This window comes from Lissotriton helveticus, chromosome 9 (assembly GCF_964261635.1).
Source record: "Lissotriton helveticus chromosome 9, aLisHel1.1, whole genome shotgun sequence".
NCBI classification, from domain to species: domain Eukaryota; kingdom Metazoa; phylum Chordata; class Amphibia; order Caudata; family Salamandridae; genus Lissotriton; species Lissotriton helveticus.
The window spans coordinates 620693152-620710048 of record NC_136070.1 but is presented as its reverse complement, the minus strand read 5'-3'; the positions used below and the strand labels follow the sequence as shown (position 1 = coordinate 620710048).

General features: G+C 43.9%; 1 long non-coding RNA gene across 5 annotated transcripts in view; it reads left to right on the top strand.

Annotated features, from left to right (window-relative positions):
- LOC144781698 (uncharacterized) overlaps positions 1-16897 on the top strand; it is a 572082-nt gene that overhangs the window by 170478 nt on the left and 384707 nt on the right. For 3 of the 5 annotated variants that reach the window (XR_013601051.1, XR_013601049.1, XR_013601048.1), the window contains exon 4: positions 5348-5410. The exons of the other annotated variants lie outside the window; for them this stretch is intronic. This is a non-coding gene — a long non-coding RNA (uncharacterized LOC144781698). The remainder of the gene's footprint in view (positions 1-5347; positions 5411-16897) is intronic. 5 annotated transcript variants of the gene reach the window in all.

Here is a 16897-nt window from a genome sequence, read left to right as displayed (position 1 = left end):
CCACGAACTGCTGCTTTCACCGCACTGTCACTCTCCATCAGTTTCCATGAAACGCTATCTTCCGCCGATAATCCACTGGACAATCATCACCTGAATTATATGGGCCTAGGGAAACTCTTATCCTAATCTAGATTTCCCCTTACTCTAGAGACATACATCCTCGGTTGCTACTAATTGTTTCAGCCGGATTCTTATCTAGATTTTTACCTTACCAATCCTTCGAATCTATGGTCGACTAGATCGTTGTTGCCTGCTTAGAAGTGTAAAAGGAAGATTACCAATTCATAAATCACAACTTTTGCAAAGACCAAATCAATCAAATTTTGGAAGGACCACTGACTACGAAATAAAGTGTTAAACGATTTATTACAAAGCCAAGAATAACTGAACATACAAGCACCTCAGCAAGAGGTTTAGAAAATAAACCAGAACTAATAAAAACATAATCCTACGCAAGAGTCTCAGACGACTCAAGATGATGAGTAATGTAACTTCCAAAAGCATCAGGCAAACTATGACAGTCCCTGCTTGGAGCCTTGACTGCATTTACCCAAAAGAAAAGAAAAGGTTAGTCTGTCCCTACACTACCTCTAAAGGTTGGCCAGCAGATCACAGTCCCGTTGGGCGAACTTCCCATTGGTTCCTGCGGGACTGTTCAGTATACTACCTTCGGTCCCAACCTTCCACAGAGTTTCTCATGATTGGATGGTAATGGATAAATATTACCACGAATTTCGCACTTTATACTGGTAATGTTTTAACTTTGGGAAATTGCAAATACCGAAATTTGGGGCACGCTTTGTTCCATGATACTTGGAGTGTTTCTCAGTGATGAGATTAACCCGGGAAACGCTGAGTCGTGTTCAGCACATCAGCTGGTATTATAACCCTCCTTGTTTATTTATTTCATGCTGCAGGGGCTTGTGGAGCTTATACTTGAGGCCAGCTCCAAACACCCCCCCCTGTTGAAAAGATCACTGGTAATTCAAATGGTATGTTAGGCAATGCGTCATGACTTTCCTATTTCCTTATATGTTTAAGTCTGTACTGACGTATCCTATTCTGCCTCTAGGTTACTAGTGACTGCTCTTCTATGCACTGTCTGGTTGCAAGGCATCTCTGCGTTATTTTCCTTTATAGTTATTGTAGGCTTATATGATGCGTGTGGAGACTTTATGAGAGTTATTCTTTGCTATCGCTAGTGGTGTATGTTTTTTGTCTCATAGTGCCTTGTTCTCGATACAGGTCTCCCTCCCTGCTGTCCCCATCCTTCCCTTCCCTCGCCTGATCACTCCAATGTGTCTGTTGTTTCACTCAGACCTTGGGGCTGTCGGGAGGTGGAACCCATTTAAGCATCGTACGATTCTGAGGATTCCAGGACCTGACATAGGGCACATTTTGAGTGACATCTCAAATCCTCTTCTATTTCATTAAAAAAGTCTGACATGCAGACTGAAACATGCACTTTGAATACCAGCAGCAGACTTCCCTGGTGAGCAGTTGCTTTATTACAGTGATCTAATGAGCAACTAGAGATCTAACATTCAGAATTTATGGCAAATGTTTGACACATCTGAATGCCTTCTAGATGGAACCAAAGTAAAAAAACTGAAAGTATTTCCTACTGAGGAGACTGCAGTAAATGAGGAAATTAGGAAACTTCATAACAAATAAGTCTCCCAAGATGGCCACCAGAGACAAAAGAGCCCAAATGTAGCACAAATATCATCCAGATATAGCCCACGTAAAGCTCAATGACAGAATGTCCCAGAGTGTTCTTAAGAAAAACTAGAGCGCTTACTGTCTTACTTATGACAAAAGTATGGCACACCTGAAGCCACTTTGATTTAAATAAACTGGTAACACTTAAAACATTTAATTTAAAAAGGGACACAATGAGGTGGTTCATTTTGCCATCGAAATTTTGATTAGTGCTGAAGAAAGAAAAATGAGGGCACATTTTGAGTGACTTCTCGAATTCTCTTCTATTTCATTAAAACATTCTGACGTGCAAACTGAAACATGCACTTTTAATACCAGCAGCAGACTTCTGTGGTGAGCAGTAGCTTTACTACAGTGATCTAATGAGCTGCCAGAGTGCTAACATTCAGAATTCATGGCAAATGTGTGACATATCTGAATACCTTCTTGATGGAATCAAAGTAAAAAACTGAAAGCATTTCCTACTGAGGAGACTGCAGTAAATGAGGAAATTAGGAAACTTCATAACAAATAAATATTCCAAAATGGCCACCAGAGACAAAAGAGTCCAAATGTACCACAAATATCACCCAGATGTAGCCCACATGTAGCCCAATGATAGAAGTGTGCAAAACACTTTTTATTTTTTGTGTTTTTGCAGTTTTATATAGTGCAGACTTGTCAGGTATTGGAGTGCTTTACATGAGCATTAGTTACATCACACAAGAACAAATTCATTTTGGTTGTAGACATGGGGAGATTAAATGATTTGACCAGAATCAGAGAATGTCGAGCTGAAGCAGAAACTCCAACCTGGTTCCCCAGTTGCAAAGTCTGCAGCTCTAGAAGTAACACCACATCCTCTCCCCTAAGTGCAACATTTAATCAAGTGGTCAACTGGATAAAAAAAACTAAAGATAACAAATAATTTAAAAGTGCTATGTCGCTATTTGAAAATTCAGAAAATATGTCCTCATTTTAGTTTTTTAGAGCACTAACCATAATTTTGATGCAAATAAGTCCCTCTCATATATGTAATTTCTAAAGGAAATGCTCTAGGTATTACAGTTTTGATTACATCAAGATGACGTCAGGCGTTTCACACTTGTAATAAATACAGAATGTTAGTAATCTAGTTGTTTATTAGGATACTGTTGAGAGGAGGGCCAGGGGCACGGGCTCTGAAAATTGAAGGTAGGTAGGAGGGTGCAGAGGCAACAATTTGACCACACAGGGCAGGCAGGAAGGGCAGTGGCAGCACAACAGACTATGGAGGGCAGTGGAAAGGGGGGCAGAGGCAAAAAACAAACAATACAGGACTGTCAAGAGAGGCTGTGGCAATAGTACAACCATACATGACAACAGATCCGATTCAGCCAGGAAACGTCCAATGTTTTTAAGCCCAAATTGGCTTTATTTGATCTGTCCCCTGTCTACAATCTACTCTTTTTCAATGTAAGTCAAAGGGGAAAATCAATACCCCAGGTTTTTTTTCAAAATCTCCCTCTTGCCAAGTTCAAAATGTTAGCAAGTAGGGTACATAGGATCATGGAAGACAGGAGGAATTGGGGTAGGGACATGGACTCGGGTAACAGAGGACAGGAGGGACATGGAGAGGTGCACCAAATTGACCTTAAAGGGCAGGCATCAGAGTTTGGAGCAGCACAATACACCACACAGGGCATGCAGGACGGGAGTGCAGCACAACAATCCATAGAAAGCAATAGGGAGGGGACAGGAACATGCACATGGACAACAGAGAACAGAGGGGAAAGAGGCAATGGTAGCTAGCTGACCATAATGGACAGACAGGAGAGAAAGCTGCAGCGTAATGGACCATAAAGGGCAGGAGGGACGGGAATAGGGGTCTGCACATGGAAACAGAGGGCTGGGGGCAAGGGGACAGGGCAGGAGCAGCAAGATGACCATGGAGGTCAGGCAGGATGGGCACTAGAAGCAAGACACACCATGGAGAGCAACTGTGAGACTATAATGGCATGCACACAGACCATGGAGGGAAGGTGGAAGGGGGTCAGGGACAGCTAGCTGACCACACAGGGAATGTGGGAGGGGCCGTGGCCGCACAGAAGACCATGCATGGCAAGCGGGAGGGTTTGTGGCAGCACAATGGCTATGATGGGCAAGAAGGAGGGTGCAGGGACATGCACAAAGGACCATGGAGGATAGAAGGGAGGGTCAGGACCTGGGCACAGACGAGAGAGTTCAGGGGAAGGGGCCTCATAACAGACCATGCGGGGCAGGCAGGAGGAGCAGTTGCAGCACAATAGACCAGGGAGGGCAGAAGGGTGTGGCAGTAAAATGGACCATGGAGGACAGGGGGAAGGGGATAGGGCATGGAATGTGGACAGGCAGAGTGGAGGTGGCAGGGACAGGTTACAGTCATCTGACAATGCTAGGCAGGTGAGAGGGGAGTGGTAGCTCAACAGAACACTCAGAGTAGATAGGAATGGCAGGTTGCATGGAACATGGTGGGCAAAAAGGATGGAGCAGGGGCATGCACACAGACATCGGAGGGCAGGGAGAAGGAGAATAGGGGCAGCAAGCTATGCACAGAGGCTAAGCAGGAGGTCAATGATGGGGCATAGAATTGGGCAATGGAGGGCAGGAGGAGCGGACTGGTACATCATGCTAAATGGAAGGTCGTGGTAGCACATCAGACCATGCATGGCAGGAGGGAGTAGGCTAGTCCATGGATTCAGACAACAGAGGATAGGGAGGGAGGGTGGATGGGGTAGCAAGCTCACTGTTCCTAGAAGGCGGGAAGGCCAGTGGCAGAACAACGGCCACACAGTGTTGTACTAAGGGAGCAGGGACATGGACTTGGACAATGGATGGCTAGGAGGAGAGAAGGCAGGAGCAGCAAGCTTTGGTGGGGCAGCACAATGCCAGGCCCTACTTCCAACCCCCCCAGTCATTGTGATAGGCATCTTACTTAACGTTAAAAAAACCTAGAAATTTACTGAAAAAAACAAAGGTTACAGGGACGGTATAGTTAGACTCAGATTTAACTCATACACAACCAGTGAAATTTAGCAGTTATAGTTACTTGAGCTAACTATAACTTACGCCCCTGCAACGTACTACTAATGACCTCAGACATTACATCATTCATGACATGGTCAGTTACAACACTTATGACATTACTCATGACATCTCAAATGAGATGTGAATGGAATGGAACTATAATCGCTAGAACTTTATTTAGGGATAGTGTGTGTATAATAACACCCCTTTTTTTCTTTTCTTTCGTGTAAGAACCATTATAATATGCAACGTGCCCAGATTAATATGGCCGATAGCCATTCAATTTAAAGTAATGTGTAGTCCATTGTTTATGTTGATGTTTGCAATCCTAAGTATGTTTATTATGAATAAGTCACGTTGACTAACATACAGGTTTGGCAGTCACGGGGCAAGATATGCTGAAATTACATTGTGTGCATATTAACACTTGTTTTCTTTTCGTTATTGTATCATTTCCTGAATTTTCATATCGTGACCAGGCCAATATGGCCACCAGCTTTTTGGATTAAAGTAATATGTGGTCCTTTGTTAATGTTGGCAACTGCAGGTATTTGTACATTTAAATAAGGATGCTACAATGACGTCTTGTATCGTTATTTAGGTTTGGACTAGTCGAAATGCGTGGAAAACGTCCTTTGCAGATTAAATACTTCCAAACTAAAACGTGAGTGCTGATTCCTTCCTTGTAAGAGTGAGAGGAGATTACATACATTTACATAAAATTCACTGAAAACACCACAAGTTTCAGGGACATTATAGTTAGAAATTAGCATTTAAAAAACCTCAGAAATTCACTGAAAAAACCACAGGTTTCATGGACGTCCTAGTTAGTTGGACATTTCACTGGTACAAAACAAGAGAAATTCAGCCGTTATAGTTAGTTGTGCTAACTATAACTCGCGCCCCCGCAATGCACTGCTGATGGCGTCACATATTACATCACTCATGACATGGTCAGTGACATCACTGATGACATCTCAAATTACATCACTGATGACATCATCCACGTGATCATCTGATGCACCTCCTCACACCCTAAAATACAGACTACCATTCTCGAAACCAAAGGCACACCAATACTAGTACAGCTACAATATTCTGTGCACTATGCATGCAGACCTCTAAACAGCTATATAGCATTGATACAGTCTTTTAAATACTCAGTTTGTACCTATGCAGTCTAGGAATCCTTCTGTCTGTCCCATGCACTTGACAATTCACCCATCCAGCACTATGTACGTATCCTATCACTCTGCCAATACCTACGCACTTATAAATTCAGCATGCACTCTCTTTGCAGCACTGAAATTACTCCAGTTATTAGTTATATACTTAAGGAATGGCCTAGCCACTAACACAAGTGCGGGTACAGTATTTTGTACACTGTGCATGCAGACCTCTAACCAGCTACATACTATTGATACGCTCTTCTAAATACCCAGTTAGTACCTATGCAGTCTAGGAATCCTTCTGTCTGTCCCATGCACTTCAACAATCACCCATCCAGCACTATCTAAGTATCCTATCACTCTGCAATACCTAAGCTCTTATAAATTCAACATGTACTCTATTTGCAGCACTGAAATTATTCTAGTTAATAGTCATGTACCTAAGGAATGGCCTAGCCAGTAAAACTAGTACAGCTACAATATTCTGTGCGCTATGCATGCAGACCTCTAATCAGCTATATAGCATTGATACAGTCTTATAAATACTCAGTTAGTACCTATGCAGTGTAGGAATCCTTCTGTCTGTCCCATGCGCTTGTCCATTCACCCATCCAGCACTATGTACGTATCCTATCACTCTGCCAATACCTAAGTACTTATAAATTCAGCATGCAACTCTCTCTTCAAAGAACTGAAATTACTCCAGTCATTAGTCATATACTTAAGGAATGGCCTTGACACTAACCCAAAGACAGCTATAATGTTTTGTACACTATGCCTGCAGATCTTTAACAAGCTACATACTATTAATATGCTCTTCTAAATACCCAGTTAATACCTATGAGTGCTGGAATCCTTCTGTCTGTGCCATGTATTTCTCCAATCACCCATCCAGCACTATCTATGTATCCTATCACTCCGCCAATACCTAAGCACTTATAAATTCAACATGTACTCTCTTTGCAGCACTGAAATTATTCTAGTTACTAGTCATGTACCTAAGGAATGGCCTAGCCAGAAAAACTAGTACAGCTACACTATTCTGTGCACTATGCATGCAGACCTCCAATCAGATACATAGCATTGATCTAGGGCCCGATGTAGGTAGCCAAATACCGGTCGGTAACGGCCGAAAATCGGTAATTTCGGCCTTAACCGACCGGTATAAGTGCATCGAGATGTATGTGACCAAAAATGTACCGAATCGGTAAATACCAGTCGGTAAAACACCGAATCGGTATAACACGATTCGGAATTTACCGAATTCATAATTACCGAATCGGAAATTAAGAAATGGTAATTGTCCGATTCGGAAAATACCGAATACATATTTACCGAGTCGGTAAATAAGAAATGGTAAAAATGGCCTGTTGAGATGTAGGAAATACAAAAAATACTGAATTTCATGAAAATCGGTATTTAAGAGTCGGTATTTACCATGGATTGGAAGCAGGTGGAAACCAGGAACAGGATATATAAGAAGGCCCCAAAATGCATCAGTGCAACCACATTGGCGGCTTTCTACGTTATTGCAAGGCGGCTACGGATACAGGCAGCAGGAGAGAAGGTCTGGCTAAGAGAGGAGCAGGTGTATAGGCAGAGGATCACCCTCTTCCAACTGACTGAACCAGAGATCCTGCAAAGGTACTGACTCCACCCCAAAACCATCCTGGACTTGATCAGGGACCTCCACCCATATCTGGAACACCCAACCCCAAGAGTACACGCCATCCCACCCCATGTGCAGGTGCTGTGCTGCCTACCCCTTCTTGCCTCTGGGAGCTGCCAGCACGTGATAGCCACAGTAGGTGGGGTGTCCCAGAGCTGCCTGTCACGGTTTTTCAGAAAATTTCTTGACGCCATGATGCAGAGGATGGAACACTACAATGAGTTCCCTGACACACCTACAGAACTAGCAAGGACGAAAACCGATTTCTATCAACTTGCACAGTTCCCGCACATCATAGGCTGTATCGATGGGACGCACATCCCACTATGCCCACCTGCAGCAACTGAACACATTTACAGAAACCGGAAGTCCACACATTCTATCAATGTGCAGGTGATCTGCAACGCTGGCAACATAATTACGGACATTGTAGCAAAATATCCAGGGAGTACCCACGACTCCTACATATTCACCAACAGTGGGATATACAGACGCCTTGTGGCTGGTGATTTTGGTGATGGATACCAGCTAGGTGAGTATGTGTGAGACACCCTGATAGTCCATACAGAAGGAGCAATCATGAGTATGTGACTAATCAAAATATCATTTTCCACCCAGGTGACAGTGCATATGCCCTGCGGTCATTTGTGCTCACCCCCTACCTGAACCCATCCACCAGTAGCGAAAGGCGTTATAACGTGGCACACAGAACAACATGTTGCATGGTGGAACGCACTTTTGGACTGCTGAAAAGTAGATTTAGGTGCCTCCATAAGAGTGGAGGTGCACGGCAATACACGCCAATTATCTGTTGCAAGATTATTGCGACCTGTGCCATGCTGCACAATCTTGCCACCAAGGAGGGCACAGAGATTGAACTAACATATCATGAGGACATAGATGATGTGACAGTACAAGCCGATCACAATGCAGCAGGAGCAGCACCAGCAACAGATGGAAGACTGCGACGCGCAGAAATCACCAACAGATACTTTTAATAGAATGATGACACACAGGCATGTTCATGTCTTGGAACAGTCACTTTAATATGCACTACTGCACTATTCAAGACCACATAAATCAAATTAAATTCACTTTGCACACTGGGTGGCCAAAGTTTACTTCACTGTGACCTGTCCTGTGTTCATTATGATTTCTTAATGTTTGCGCTTACGCATGATGTTGTGGGAGCCACGGGTCTGGGGGTCAACCTGCGCAGTCGTGCCGGTGTCATCTGCATGGAGTCTGCTGCTCCGACGAATGTCCTGTACAGGCGTGCTGGACCCACTCCTGCTTGTAGACTCCTCTGTGTCCCCAACACACGTGTTATCAGCAGTGGCTGTCTGCTGTGTCAGCAGTACCTCCATAGCAGAGGTCACCCTCCCCATCCCCCTGGACAAGTCACTGCAGCAGTGTACAGTGTCAGTCTGCATGTTCACAGAGCGGCGGCACAGCAGTGTGGTTGAGGTTGCCAGACTGTTAATAGACTGATTCAGCAGCCTGACCTCGCGCCTATACCTGCGCCTTTCTTGGTGGTCACTCTCAAGCCTGTCACAGAGGGAACCCATGCGCACACCCATGTCCCTCACCCGCTCTGCCATTGACTCCATTCCTTTGCCATGATACTTATCCCCCGATCGATGTCTGACATCCTGCTGTTCAGGATGCGCACCTGTCTGTGCACTGCCATGATCCCTTTGGCCTGCATGCGCTGGACCTTAACCATTGTGGCTTCCAGCCAAGCAAAGACCCCCTGCACATTCTGCCCCTCATCCTGCTCACGTGCCCTACGGCCACGGTCACTTGCACGGCCAGATCCCATTGACCCCTGTTGGCCTGCGTCGCCAGCCAGTGGTGGTGTGCTAGGTCTGGGAGCCTCCACCACTTCCTCATCAGAGCTTTCCAGGATCCTTAATGGTGGTACGTCCTGCCTCCTTGGCCTCATATGCACAGGGGACCCTGAGCTTGGTGTTGTGCCATCTGCAGGTGCTGCCGGAGTCTTTGTCTCGAACAGCAGGGGTGACAGTGGCTGTGCAGTGGTGTCTTGCTCCATTGCGGTGGGTGCGTGCGTTGTGATTGTGTCCTCAGGGACAGTGCTAGGTCCTGCTGTGTCGGTGGGCTTCTCCCTCGCAGCTGTTGTTGATGCACTTGACTCCCCTCCCTGCGCTGCTCTGCGCGATGACTCTCCTGTGGAGAGACATGGACAATGATCAGCTGTGTGTTTTAATCACACAAATTCCTAACACACATTTTCATATGCCTCAACTGGTTGTGTATGGGGAGTGTGGCATGGCATGCAGTGTTTGGTGTTGGCAGCTTTGATGTATGTACCTATGAGTACGACTACCATGAGGCATTGCTGGTGACTACTGTCATGTGTGCTGGATTATGAGTGAGTCACCCACATTGGGGAAGGGGCCAGGAAATGGGTGGGGTACATGTCCCTGCATCTTACCTTTCTTTCTTGCAGCTCTGGCTGAGCTATCAGCATCCCCAATCCCGTGTATGCTCTCAGGCTCCATGGTGGATTCCACAAGCTGCTCCAGTTCAGTGAGGCTTGGAGCACGGCTCTTCCCCCCACCTGTGGCTGCTGATTCCTTCCTCTGGGTGGCAAGCTTCTTTTTGGTGGTGATCCTCAGATCATACCACCTTTTCTTCATGTCATCGATTTCGCGATGAGTCACTCCTAGGGCATTGACTTTGCTCTGGATTGCCAGCCAGGTGTTCCTCTTTACAGACTCTGCTACTTGCAGAGACTGTCTCCCAAAAAGCTGACTGTAATGCTGCACAACCTCCTCCACCAGCACCTGGAGCTCAGTAGGGCTGAATTTCACCTTCCTCTTTCTGTCACCTCCATCCTTTTGTGCCTCCTGGGACTCCATGGTGTTGCTATGCTGGGCTCAGTGCAGCCTGCTCCTCTGTCTCCCCTCCAGCTCTCTCTGCAGTTCTGTTGCTCTGCACCTGCATGGGTGTGGCCACCTCCAGGTACTGGGGTGTGGTACTTGCATCTGATTGGTTGATTTCTCAGATGCTTTGTTGTGGGGTGTGGTGGGTGTCCCTGATTGGTTCACTGGCTCACATGGCTCACATGTCATGTATTTGAATTTTCGAGATCGGATTTTACCGATTCGGTAAATACCGAATCGGTAAATACCAATTGGGTAATCTCCGATTCAGTATTTCCCATTCATTCCTATGAGACTGGAGGCCCATAGGGTTGAATGGGTGTTACCGAATCGGAGATAACCAAATCGGTATTTACCGAGTGTGGATACCGAATGTTACCGATTCGGTATTTTTTACCGATTATTTTCCTACATATGGTTTTCCGGTTCATAAATACCGATTCGGTATGATTCGGTATTTACGAACCGGTAAAACATTTTTACCTACATCGGGCCCATAGTCTTTTAAATATTCAGTTAGTACCTATACAGTCTAGAAATCCTTCTGTCTGTCCCATGCACTTCTTCATTCACCCATCCAGCACTATCTACGTATCCTATCACTCCACCAATACCTAGGCACTTATAAATTCAGCACGCACTTTCTTTGCAACACTGTTATTATTTTAGTTACTAGTCGTAAACTTAAGGAATGGCGTAGTCACTAACACAAGTGCAGGTACAATATTTTGTACACTATGCATGCACACCTCTAACCAGCTACAAACTCTTGATACTCTCTTCTAAATTCCCAGTTAGTACCTATGCAATCTAGGAATCCTCCTGTCTGTCCCATGCAGTTCTCCAATCACCCATCCAGCACTATCTACTTATCCTATTACTCCACCAATACCTAAGCACTTATAAATTCACTATACACTCTGTTTGTAATACTGTAATTATTCTAGTTACTAGTCATGAATGTATGGAATGGCATAGCTACTAACACAAGTACAGCTATAATATTTTGTGCACTATCCAAGCAGACCTCTAACTAGCTACATACTATTGATACACGGGAAACATCCGTTACTGCGCGGACTTTTCTTCGCGTACCGTTACTACGCAAGCGTTAGTACGCATGCGATGTAACAACGTGTCTCCTTTAATACGCTTGCTGTTACATCGCATGCGTACTTACAATGCATGCGTAGTGGGCGGATGCCGCTTTTGGATGTCGTTGCTGCGGCCATTTGTTCCCTGGGTCTGCTGCTTGTGGGGAGGACGTAGGCAGCTGGAGGAAGCAGGAAGGGGGAGAAGATTGGAACCACACGTGAAAAGAGGTAAGTGGGGCTGTGTAGGGTCATGTAGGGACTGTGTAGGGAAGTGCAGGGTTGTGTACTTGTATAGGGTTGTACTGTTTTAGGGTGGCGTTGTGCTGGGTAGTGTTTGGGAGTAGGGACGGTTGTGTAGGTGTAGTGTAGAGTAGTGTATTTGGGTGTAGGGTAGTGTAGAGGTAGTGTTTAGGTAGTGTAAGGTTAGTGTTTAGAGTAGTGTTTAAGGGTTTAGGGTAGTGTTGTGGGGTTAGTGAAGTGTAGGGTAGTGTATTTGGGTGTAGGGTAGTGTAGAGGGTAGTGTTTAGGTAGTGTAAGGTTAGTGTTTAGAGTAGTGTTTTAGGGTTTAGGGTAGTGTTGTGGGGTTAGTGTAGTGTAGGGTAGTGTATTTGGGTGTAGGGTAGTGTAGAAGATAGTGTTTAGGTAGTTTAAGGTTAGGGTTTTGGGTAGTGTTGTGGGTTTAGTGTAGGGTAGTGTATTTGGGTGTAGTGTAGTGTAGAGGGTAGTGTTTAGGTAGTGTAAGGATAGGGTTTAGGGTAGTGTTGTGGGGTTAGTGTAGTGTATTTGGGTGTAGGGTAGTGGAGAGGGTAGTGTTTAGGTAGTGTAAGGTTAGGGTTTAGGGTTGTGTTTTATGGTTTAGGGTAGTGTTGTAGGGTTAGTGTAGTGTAGGGTAGTGTTTTAGGGTTAAGTGTAGTGTCAGGGGGTCATGTAGGGTAGTGTTACAGTGTAGAGGAAGGACTTGGGGTAGGGGTAGGGTCGTGCTGGGGGTAGAGGTTTAGGGTTTAGGGTAGTGTTGTAGTGTTTGTGTAGTGTAGGGTAGTGTTTTAGGGTTTAGTGTAGTGTCAGGGGGTCGTGTAGGGTAGTGTTACAGTGTAGGGGAAGGACTTGAGGTAGGGGTAGGGTCGTGCGGGTAGTAGTGTTGTAGTGTTTGTGTAGTGTAGGGGGTAGTGTTTAGGGTAGTGTAAGGGGGTAGTGTAGGATAGAGTTACAGTGTAGGGGATGGACTTGGGGTAGGGGTAGGGTCGTGCTAGGGGTAGTGTTTTAGTGTTTAGGGTAGTGTTGTAGTGTAGGGTAGTGTTATATGGTTCAGGGTAGTGTAGGGGGTTGTGCAAGGTAGTGGTTAAGTGTAGGGGATGGACAGGGGGTAGGTGTATGATCACCAAGTAGTGGTATGCGTAGAAAGGTTAGGCGAAGTAAAAGTAAATTAATATCTTATTAATGCATTTGCGTAGTAATTGAATGCTAATTAAAATTATGCAAAGTAAAGGCATTTGCTATGTAAAAACATCGCACTAAAAGAATGCGAAGTAAAGGCATGCTAAGTATTGTCATACAACCTTGATACACTCTTCTAAATACCCAGTTAGTACTCATGCAGTGTAGGATTCGTCCAGTCTGTCCCATGCACTTCTTTAATCACTTATCTACCACTATCTACTTATCCTATCACTCCACCAATACGTAAGCACTTATAAATTAAGTGTTCACTCTGTTTGCAGCACCGTCATCATTCCAGTTACTAGTGGTATTCCCATAAAATGACCAAGGCACCAACACAAGTACACATAAAATATTCTGTGCATAATCCCTACAAATCTCAGATACATAATATTGGTCCACTTCATTAAATCCTGAAGTAGTACCCATGCAGCATAGGATACCTCCTGTCAGTCTCATGCAATTCTTCAATCACCCTTACAGTACTATGGGCCAGATGTAGGAGCCCTAATACCGGTCGGAAACGGCAGATTTCGGCCGTTTCTGACCGGTATTAGGGTTTTCAGATGTAGGGGGCTGAAAATTACAGAATCGGTATATTTACCGATTCGGTAAAATTACCGATTCGGTAAATTACCGAATCGGTAAATATACCGATTCTGTAATTCCAAATGTAGGTGGCACAGTTTACAGTGCCACAGGCCCTTAAGAGTCTGTATTTTACCACCCAATCCTATTGTGTGGTAAAATACCGAATTCAGGTGTGCATGCACATCTGTGCATGCACACCTGTGCAATGTGGCACACAGACATGCCCTTAGGGCATGTATGTGTGCCACATGTCACACAAGCCTGTACTTGGGGTGCTAGAGGGTGTCAAAGTGACACCCCCTGCACCCTTGCAGGATTCGGTATTTACCGATTCTGTAAATACAGAATCGGTATTTCCCATTGATTCCTATGGTCTTCAAAGCCCATAGGAATCAATGGGAAATACCGATTCTGTATTTACAGAATCGGTAAATACCGAAAGTTACAGATTCGGTAATTCTGAATTTAAAATTACCTACATCTGCCTCCTTCCTATTTACCTACTCTTAAATACCGAATCGGTAAAATTCGGTATTTAAGAGTAGGTAAATCGGAATTACCTACATCTAGCCCTATGTTCTTATTGTATCAGTCTGCCAATACCTAAGCACTTATGGGGCAGATTTACAAGCACCCTGTGCCACCAGTACGTCACTTTTTGTAACGTAGTGATGGCACCAGGCACTTCTTCATATTTACAAGGAGAGGAAAAGCGACCCTGCATGGTTTTTCCTCTCCTTGTAAATATGACCCCTTCATACACAGAACTTTGCATTGAAGGGGCGTTCCATAGGTGTTGCTGTGGGTGTTCCCACGCAACACCCATAGAACAAGACACATCTCCATATTTATGAGAAATCGTAAATCTGGGGATGTGTGTGAATGCTGCGCCATCCTAGAGTTGGTGTAGCAAGGCGCACCAAGGAGAATTGTTTTCATTTCTACTAATTTTTTCCTCTTTCAATGCATGCTGCAGTCCACAGCATACATTGAAAGAGGAAAATGCCTTTACTGATTGTTTTTGTGCAGGAAGGTGTCCCTTCCTGCACAAAGACAATCTCCGCACGACACAGACATCCTTGCACAATGGTGGAAGGGTGACTGTGTTACTGCATGGCTGCAGTTTGTGCAGCAGTGCAGAGGGAAGCACAGAGTTGCAACATATTCATGTACATATGTCACATCCCTGTGCTTCGGAGGTGCCACAGTGCAGAGCTTCCAGTGTCACGCTGCAGTACTTCCTCATAAATCTTCACGTATAAATTCACCATACACTACTAATGCATTATTTCTGTCAATCATGCTGTATACATATATTCAACCAAACTTTCACACATTACCTTGCAATTATGGTTCTTTCTTTAACCAGATAAGGTAGTTCTGATAAGAACTTTTTTTTTCTTCTTTTTTCTTTTCTATTTTTGAACAATTTTGTATTTGTTTAAAAAATGAACAAAAAAAAGAACAAATAAATTGGAAAACTTTTGGAATTATCATTCCAAAAACAAAAAAAAGAAAATTAACAACGATGGTTACATTGCGCAGCCCAAACTACATCCAACGACTGCTCACTGAAGCATATAAGTTTCTTACACTTCACACAGTGTTGCTCGAGAAAGGCGAATTATGGCCTAATGTCCATTGCAGGTGTTCCTGAGGACGCTCCAGACGTACTTGCCACAGCAGGTGAGGGGTTCAAAGCAGCTCGCCTCATTTCCTCCCGAGCAAGATTGAGAGGATGTGTGGTCCGGAGATGCTTGTACATAGAAGCAGTGCCACATGAGTATTTTTTTTTCATTGCCTCTTGACAGGATTCAGTCCCAAATTTTGCACGTCACCTTTCCCACATTTACTTTCTTCTCTCCAGGTGGAAAAGTGAAGAATTTCCACACAACAGATTTCGGCCTCTGTTACCGTGGTGCCTCCTGCAAGAATTCTTTTTCAGAAGATACTTCCTCCTGCTGCTATCCAGATGCCATTTTGTTTGATATTTTTTGAAAAACACTAAAAAAACAAGCAAAAAGGGTTCTTGTAGAAAAAGAGATGTCTCTCTAAAGATGCTCCAACAAGAATGATTAAAATGGCTGGGGTCCTTCAATAGTTACAGTGGGAAATGTTATGAACCAATGAAATCTTTTTTTTTTAGGTCAAATGGGATCCGCGCACTCTGCGTTCACGAAGCACGCACCCGGCGTGACTTCGCGAAAATATATTTTAAAAGAATATGTTTATTATAAGTGCAAATATATTATTTTTATGAATCTTTTGCCCTAATATATATATTAAACACACATACATCTCATTTTAGAACAGAATTTTTTTTTGCGGGAGTCGTGTACCCAGCGCGCCCCAGCACATATATAACGTCACGCGGGATCCGCCACCGCGCAAGTGCCGCCTACCGTAGTGCGCATGTGTCACAAATGGGCGGAAGCAGGAGTCGTGGTCTGGTCGCATTCCAATCACGCACATCACGTAATATTAAATGTATATGATGTAACTGAAAAACAAGCAGCCGTCACACACCGTACGCGGATCCTTCACGACTTTTCTAAAATGGTGCCTAGAATCTGCGCACCCACCGTGATGTGTACACTTTGGGTGCGCGACTCCCAAAAAAAAATTTCATTTTTCTTTTAAAGAAAATAATATAAATATATTAAAATAAAATAATAAAATAAAACAATTAAACAATATTTCAGTTTGACTTAATAATGAATAAAATATTTATAAATAAACAGTTAAAAAACGGTAGAAAATCAGTTAAAAAATAGGTATAACTAATATTACACTTAAAAAATTGGCATTTAAAAAAGCTTTGAAATTCACTGAAAAAACCATAGGTTTCAGAGACGTTATAGTTAGAAATTAACATTTAAAAAAGCTTTGCAATTCACTGAAAAAACCATAGGTTTCAGGGGTGTTATAGTTAGCTGGACATTTCACTATAACTCACGCGCCCGCAATGCACTGCTGATGATGTCACATATTACATCATTCATGAAATGGTCAATGACATCACTGATGACATCACTGATGATATCTAAAATGACATCACTGATGACATCATCTATGTGACAATCTGATACACCTCATCATACACTAGTATAATCTTTCATCACTCACTGTAAAATACAGAGTACAATATTTGAAACCATTGACACACCGATACCAGTTACTACATACCCACTCACTGATTCCTAAGTCTACACACACAACTACCCATTCAACAACAGAATCACTTATACCCGCAGTCACTAATTAATAGAACACTATCAAATGCAC